Genomic DNA, 9,262 nt, shown 5'->3' on the forward strand with positions numbered 1-9,262 from the left:
CCTGCCCGTCCCGGGACCCCTGGCAGGCCTTGCCCGCCGGTCCCGGGACACGTGGCGGGTAGGGCCCGCTGGTCCTGGGACCCATGGTGGGCAGGGCCCGCCAGTCCCGGGACCCCTGTCGGGCCCCGCCCGCCCATCCCGGGACCCCTGGCGGGCTTGGCCCGCCAGTCCTGCATAAAAGTAACACCTTTGCTTATCCTTAGAACCAGAATATGCCACTGAATCCTCTCTATTCTCCTGAGGCTACTCTGAATCCTCTGCTTCTTCTCCTGGCACCGACATGAATCCTACAAAATCTTCTCAATTCTCCTTGGGCTTCTCTGAATCCTCTGCTTCTTCTCCTGGCACCTACATGAATCCTACTGAATCCTCTCAATTCTCTTGGGGCTTCTATGAATCATCTGCTTCTTCTCCTGGCACCTACATGAATCCTACTGAATCCTCTCAATTCTCTTGGGGCTTCTATGAATCCTTTGCTTCTTCTCCTTGCACCTCCATCAATCCTCTCATTTTCCTCACGGTTTCTATAATCCTCCCATTTTCATTTTCTTTTCCCTTCCAGGAATCAATAAAACTCTAAGAAAACATTTTAACATATTTATTTCCTTTCAAGTTCAATTTCCTTAAGGTTAACAAAGCAAACTTATTACAAAATATACATCAAGTTTTCTATACAACAAACCCTCTCCTCAAAGTTTTCATATCTGACCTGTTTGAGCGAGGCCAGCTCAGACTTCATCGCGCCATTCCTTGAAGATAGATAGTAGTTTCTGCAGTTTCCAGTTGTCCTTCTCCAGGAGTCTGTATTTCTCCTGGAGGTTCTTCAGGTCGCACACCAATTCCTTCTTCGCTCCTCGCAGCTGTCCAACCTCATCTTCCAGCTGGTCGTTCTGTTCGCCCTGGACAACGGCCTTCCTCTCCAGCGACTCCAGGCGACAATTTCGTTACTCTAGAAGGCATGCCAGCTCATTCCTCTTGAGTTTCGCCGCCTCAACTTCACACTGGAGACTGGAGTCCACACTTTTCCTTCCAGAGGTCTTCCACTTCCTTATGCAGGCGCTGGAACCTCAGCTCGAGGTCTTTCACGTCGGATTCCCGCTTTTCAGTACCGTCTTTTTGCTCTTGGATGAGCCTCGCCATCGGCGCTGCTTCTGCAGTCTTTCTCCTTCTGCCGTAGGAGTTTCTCGAACCTCTCAAGCAGGCAGTCTGCCCCTGCCAACCGCAGTCAGTTCCCTTATCCTCTCACATAGGGCATCGTTTCTCTGCCCAATTTCCTTTGCGTTGTCCTTCAGCTGCTGATTTTCTTCCGCCATCTTGACGATCTTGTCTTCCAGTTGCCGTTTCTCCCTCTTCTCTCGATCGTTCTCCCTTTTCAGAATCAACGTTTCAACTTCGAGCGAGTGGGCCCTGTCTTGCCAGGCCTGCTGTTGCAACACCTCCTGAGTGATCTGGATTCCATGAGTGGAGTGCGTTCTTCCCTTCCGCCCCCCTTCTGAATCTCTTCATGGCAGTCGAGCCACTGTTGCAGCTGAGGAATTGTCCCGTCCAAGTTCACGCGCTGCTCTCACTGGCACTGGATGGTGTCTCGCAAGGCCGCAATTCTCTCGTTCGGCTCCTTTTCCTTGGGCTGTTCAGCTCCACCAATAGTCAGGAGAAACCTCACCAGCGAATATGCAGCAGCTACAGCAAACAAGATGTCTATTCTTCCGTATTTCGGACAACGTCCCAACAACAGCTGCTGCCAACTGGAATCCATATCTGAGGCATGTTACCTACAGAGGCCATACCAGTTCATTTTCTCTCTGTCTCTTTCTCGATTTTTCGTTGATTTTCTATTTGTTTTATCAAAACATAGCAGGAAAGATTCTGAAAGATTTTTAATTAAGTCTCGTCTCTTGGTGTTTTAAATTGCTGAAATCAATCTCTCTCTCTCTCTCTCTCTCTCTCTCTCTCTCTCTCTCTCTCGTTTGTACGGGATCTTTTTTCTCAAGTTTGTAAGAGCATTAAGGATTTTTTGCAGTACGTATCTTTCTTTGTCTGCTCTTTCTCTCCGTGCGGTTTTTTTTTTCATCCTATCTATGGCAAAATAATTTGGAGATTTTTCTTTATCTACCCTATTGTCTAATGAATTCTCTCTCTCTCTCATCTTGCCCCGAAGGTTTGAAATTCTTCATTGTTCCTTCATTTACATTTAAGGCTTGGCATTCGGTAAGTTTAGAGAGAGAGAGAGAGAGAGAGAGAGAGAGAGAGAGAGAGAGAGAGACTGTATTTTTGCGTAGAAAAACGGTATTGGTATATTTACATATGACAGTGCATGCGAAATCACTCCTTTTGGAATATAATACTAAATCTAATGTGTCATGATTCGTGTATAATGCCTCAATTGAGGTTATTATTAATATCATTCTGTCCATCTAGGTGTATATATATATATATATAATATATATATATATATATATATATATATATATATATATATATATATATGCTGCCTACGAACGAGGAACGCCAAAGGACAGGAATGAATAAAAAATACTGAAGCCAAAATGCGCACACCTGAAAGGGACGATTGAGACCCATCACTCAGGGCAATAATGACCGCCCTTAGGAAAGCATATAGCGCATGCGCACGTGTGTGTATGTGTGTGTGTAATATACGTGATTTTGCAACATTACCAAGAGAAAGAGAGAGAAAAAATGACTACAGTTGTTAATGATTATGTTTTTCAGGATCACGAACCGTAGTCAGGTAGTTTTTTTTCTTTTTTTTTTCGACATCGTGTAATCAGGAACCTTTCCTTTTTCTCCTTAAAATAATACTGATGGCCACAGTTATGAGTAAAAATAGATCAGCGTGATCCGCCACTGCCATACCATCTCTATCGTGACTCTCTTATCACTTCTGTAATCTTTACTTGGCTTTCCCTTTGTCTTATTTGATCATTTTCTAATCTCTCAAGCAGCATATTCCCATAATCCACCTGTTTTCTCATCTCTGTTCTCTCAAGCTTTACTTCTTCTTTGCTTCTTAGAGCCCATGTTTCTGCTCCATACATTAACACTGGTCTTATCACTGTTTTATATATCTTAACTTTTAGCTAGATTGGCATTTTCTTATCACATACTATTCCAGCTACCTTTCTCCACTTCCCCAATGCAGCTTTTATCCTACTGTCAACTTCAGCCTCCCATCCTCCCTCTTGGCTTAAAGTAGATCCTAAGTATTTAAACTTTTCTCTGTCTTACAATCGAGCCTCTTCTTTCTTGTATTACTATTCTGTATCTATCTTCTCTACTCCTCAGCAACACCTCTGTTTTATTCACATTCACCTTTAAAAATTACTGACAATAATTTCCTAATAAGGGATAACAAGTTACGTCTGTAGCCCTTTTCGTGCTTCAGCCTTGTAGGGTAATAGTCCGAGTCATTGCCATTGTACGCTTAACCATCTAGTTTTCCCCCAAGCAGAGTCTATTCACCATCGTGTCCACCTTTAACAGAGATCTGGAAGTCAACATAAGATTTCTGCCGAATGAACACTTGGCTTTCAACTTGATTTCGTTGTTTCGGTATGAGCTGACAGCGTTGCTATTTCCTGTGATAATTCACTCTAGTTACGAAGAAAGATGGTAGAGAATGGTATACTGATTCGCTTGTGTGTGTGTGTGCGTGCATGTTCTTGTATTTGTGTGCATACTTGCTTCAAACGAACCCGTCTGCAGGCATTCAACTGAAGAATGATTTGAGTGGGGGGACATTTGTTAACAATTGTAAATTGTATGAGAAAAAGATTTTGAAAAATTAACCATCACAAACACAAGTCGTTAATGAAACTCTCTCTCTCTCTCTCTTTCTGTGATTAGCGATCTTTTCATTCTGTATTTCCCATTAACTTCTGCTATTACTTCTTTCCAATGAATGGCAGAATAGTCTTTGGAAGCTTGAACTTCCAGTCAATCTTCCCTGAGGTGGGCTTCTTCCATATGGATAGGGTCATATTCTGAATAATAATAATAATAATAATAATAATAATAATAATAATAATAATAATAATAATAATAATAATAACTTTGAGACTACAACGGCCCCTTAGAAAGGTTAAAAAGGCTAAAATAGAACGGACGATAAATAAGTTCACGACAACTCGACGGATGAGCGTCCACACACTAGACGTACACCCCATCGATGTACATTTCGAAGTACACTTCTTAGATGTACAAGAAATCCACTTCCTCGATGTGCAATGTGAAGTACACTACTTCGATGTACAGAGTAGAACTGTCATTCGGACAATCAACTCGAGGTCATTGCCCTCATTTCTCGCCCAGCCTTCGTCGTGGCAACAACTATATGGCATCGATGGAAACTCCGCTGGGTGACAAGGATGCAGAGCTATAAAGACTAGCTGCTGCCTGCGGCAATTCACTTCAAAATAGGAAAGAAGCAAAAAGGCAAAACAGAGTATGGTCTAAATATTGCTTATCAATAAAGAGAGATGTCTATCCTCTTTACAATATTAATAAATCATGCTAAATTAGACCTGGGGGCTGCTGGTTCAGTTATTCATGAAATAGACCGTGAAGCCTTCTTTCACTAGTAACATCTTTCATAAAAAGGCACGACACTGGTCTAGACCTATACCAAATGGTCTATCGCATAGAAATTTTTTTTCTCTTATATTTGTCATAAGATTTGGACTGGCAACGGTCTACAAATAGCATCGCATGGTCTAACAATGAAATGAACTGGGCCTATGTACACTCGACAAGAAAACTGAAGATACAGTTTTCATTAGCTTTCGTTCATCGAATTTCCCATTTGTTTTTACTGAAAAGACATAATATCGCTAAATTTAATCTAGAATATGAAAATACACTGCAAATTATATCATATTAGTTAAAACTGCAAAGCAAAACCGTTTAGATACTTAAAAACACGATATATGTCCGAAGTAATTAGAATTTCTCAGATGGATTCGTTCATAGAGATCTGGTAGATAGAATGTGAATTTCTGATTCTAGTACTATGTATCACGACGACAATATATACTAGTTTTCCTTCATGAACGGGGATATTATTGTATCATTGTAAATGGTGAATGCAATTATTTTTAGTTTCTACAAGCTCATGCTTGTATTCCAAAGCGTTTAATGTTAGCTGACGTCAATGGCAGCCAATGTTGTTTAGGCTAAGGTAGGTTGAGCAAATCTAGTTGCATCCGCAAGAGCGTTTTCTATGATGTGGTAGGAGCCCTAGAACTTCGAGCGGGAAAGCGCAAGTCACTGGATACTGGCTTACGTAACGGATTTCACACTGATTACTTTGACGTTGACATGGATCGACTGCTAGTTGCTGTTTACAAAGCTACCGTCATTAAACATAAATCTTTATCAAGGTTAAAGTAGCATATCAGCTCAAAGATTTTCTGGCTATATGCTCCCATTACAAAGCAGTTCGTAGTAGCCTACAGCTCTACACGATGCATTTCTTTGCTGCGAGGCTGAAAGATCTCCCAGCACATCAGCATTATTTGCACGATATAAAACTTTAATTGCCTGTGCAATACATATTGAGTTATTTGTGGTAATAACTATTTTTACTTAACACAGCTTTTTTCGGGAATGATTTGTGGATGAAACCCGATTTTCAAAAGTACAGATTACGGTATATCAAGAGAGCAAGAATGACCGCAACCTGTGTCTAAAATTTTTCACGTCTTTTTACAATCTTCGAATGTTATGGCAACTGTCGAATGAAATCAAGATTAGGGTATAATTTCTAAGAGAATTGACTTAAACATTCTGATCCTTCAAATTTTATCTAGCATAGTGCAGCACGATCTTGGCAGTCATATCACCCCGTTTCCCAGGTATCTGTGCACCGACTCACAGCTCTTTCTTCTGCCTTTCCCCGTCACAAGTCCGTCACCAATTCTATAATTTCTCTCTCTCTCTCTCTCTCTCTCTCTCTCTCTCTCTCTCTCTCCTCTCCACTTCTAAAACATACTTTAAATATATATATATATTACCACTCAATCTCCCAAAGAAAATACAATGAAATTAAGTAGTTATAAATAGGCCTAAGCTTTCACATAAGCAGATTTTGTTCTCTCTCTCTCTCTCTTTTAGAACACATTTGAAAAAATATTATCACTCAATCTTTCAAAGTAAATATAATGAATCAAATATCTCTACAGATAGGCCTATGCTTGTGCTCTCTCTCTCTCTCTCTTTTAAAACACATTTAAAAAAATATTATCACTCAATCTTTCAAAGTAAATATAATGAATTAAGTATCTCTATAGATAGGCCTATGCTTGTGCTCTCTCTCTCTCTCTCTCTTCTTCACTTCCAAGTTTCTCTCTCTCTCTCTCGCTCTCTCTCTCTCACTTTTGAAACATTTGAAAAAAATATTGTCACTTAATCTCTTAAAGTAAATATAATGAATTAAGTATCTCTATCGATAGGCGTATGCTTGCACGCTCTCTCTCTATCGTCATAATATTTCATTCTTTACTGTATTGTTCTTCACGATTTCCACAAGTACTGACCAAATTTTAAAAAACTTTCTCTCATTGTTTAAGATCCGTCTTCAATTACGCATGAATGTTACGTCAGTTTAGTGTCAAACATTACTTATAAATAAAGTTTCACAGTGGGTTTTAAAAAAGGATGATCGCTATTCTACCCTGAACTGACGTTACCAAACCAGCATAACGAATAATATAGAGCCTGTTTCTACATTCAAGTATAAATTATTAAAGGATCTCTACAGAATCTTTATGGTGTAAAGTTAATGGAAATCTAGAAAGCAAAAAAACCGTACGATTTTGAAGCTCCGCCCCCTTTCTAGAGTTGCCAGGTGTGGCATTATTGAGCACTATATGTCCGAAGATTTAAAAAAACTGTATCTTAACATTCCTTGCCGAGTGTACATAGTTTATTCATATTCTAGTCCGAGCGGCTGAGATCCTTCCCAGTCTCCCAGACGAAATCCGGCGGCGAACTGTCATCAAATCGTTGGACGTTGGTTACCCGTCCACACGTGCGATCACCTGTCAAGGCCCACATACACTGAACGATTGTCGTTATCAAACCCCACACACACTATTCATACAGTGTGTACGATCTCCGCACCATTTCAGTCTGAACAAAGATTGTGTCTCGAGAAGACATGGCATCATCTCTAGAAGAGAAGCGCGCGATAGCGTTATATCGGCAGACACACCAATACAATGAACGATCTGTGTATGATAAACTTAAGCCGCAAGCCAGCAACCTGTTCGTGACAGATTCCTGCCGAGATCGTTCAAACACGAAGCTCCGCCCACTTTTGCATTCAGACAAGCCCATACATGGTACTTTTGCGAACGATACAGACAATTGTTCAGTGTTTGTGGGCCTTTAGGTTACTCATCAGTTCATCAGTTTTGGTGAGTGGACTGACTCCGCCCACAAACTGCCGTCCACACGTACGTTTTAACGTCAGTTTCGATGAACTGACAGTTAATCTGTGCGTGAATACCCGGCCTTAGGCCTACCATCGAATCAACAGATCGATTCCCGGAAGGGAAAGATGATTTAGGCTGACCTCCATAGTGTCTGGAATGCAGTCAACTGTGGGTCACAGACAATGCACAGGTCATTGGGCCAGTAGCCTCATCAGAGAATACTTGCTGAAGACCGCAGGTTAACAATTGATTGAAAAGGTGCACTTTATATATATATATATATATATATATATATATATATATATATATATATATGCCTGTGGGTGTGTCTGTGTATTTGAGTCTATATATATATATATATATATATATATATATATATATATATATATATATCATAATTATATAGTGATAGTGTATGTATATATCATGTATATATATATATATATATATATATATATATATATACGTGTGTGCATGTATATTCATAATTACGTGTTTTACGTTTCTTTGTCTTTCTGTATACATGTATGCATGTGTGAGTGTATGTATGTATGTATTTGTGTGTGTGTATGTATATATATATATATATATATATATATATATATATAATCATTATTTGGTTTTCTGGGATATAATTTGAAAAAATCCTCATGCATTTATATATATACAATTATATATATATATATATATATATATATAATATATATATATAAAGAAGCATATAGATGCTTGAGAATGTGTCAAAAACATCCCAGGAAACCAAACAAAAATTATTTCCGAAACGACAATGCACACCAGTCGTTGTTTTCTTCGGTTTCCCCCTTTCCTCGTCGCTTGTACTATACCTCCTTTATTCTCTCTCTCTCTCTCTCTCTCTCTCTCTCTCTCTCTATCTGTTACCCCGTTCTTCCGGGTTCTCAATAAATTCTACAAGGACCGTATAATGAGAATAAACTTGGCGAGCAAGTTTCTAAATTTCCATTTCACTGGCCGCTCTTCCAATCAGCGCCAGGCAGCTGAGCCTGGTCCAGCTGATAGTATACAACTCCGCATCCGTGTACTTGGCTCCGACTTCGGCTTTGAAAATTCTTGCGCCTCTCTGGCTGTCCGGGAGAACACGGGTGATTGGCTACAGCCAAATGCTTCAAATATAATAGTGGGAGTATTACTTTAGTTGTTTCTCTCTTGTCCAATTGGGGTTCGTGTATCTTAGTATCAGTTGATGTGTGATACCGAAGAGGTTCAAGTTTCCGTTCGTGGAAACGGATGGACGCTCAGCAACAGGTGAATGAATCTTCTCTTTATCGGTAGCCTAGAGTTTGTTCAGAATGGAATTAAATCCTTTATTTACAAGAACCCCACCTCTCTCTCTCTCTCTCTCTCTCTCTCTCTCTCTCTCTCTCGATTGAGTCTCGAGTATCGTATGTTTTTAATGGATCTGCATCCACGCCAAATTCATCGATCTGAACATATCAGGAGCATAGGGAAATTATAACAAATCTCAGGATTCCGTGTTATTTTTAGGTTACAAGAGCGACTTAAGTGATGAACTTTAACAGCTGAATCATGGGAGAACCACATGTGAACAATACTTCCACAGCAACAACCGTCTCATACGCATACACAGGTGTCCAACCAGCGCTATGTTGGCGGCAGTCAACTCGATCTTGCACACATTCAGGCTTCCTGGATATTTATGCCATCTAGTACTATTCCACACCATCTGTCCAGTTCTTTCCTGGTCCTCCTGTCTTCTTACTCCCTAATACTTCCAAATTACCCATTTTACCCTTTTTTCTAACTTACCTTCC

Source organism: Macrobrachium nipponense, chromosome 6, assembly GCF_015104395.2.
Source record: "Macrobrachium nipponense isolate FS-2020 chromosome 6, ASM1510439v2, whole genome shotgun sequence".
NCBI classification, from domain to species: Eukaryota; Metazoa; Arthropoda; class Malacostraca; order Decapoda; family Palaemonidae; genus Macrobrachium; species Macrobrachium nipponense.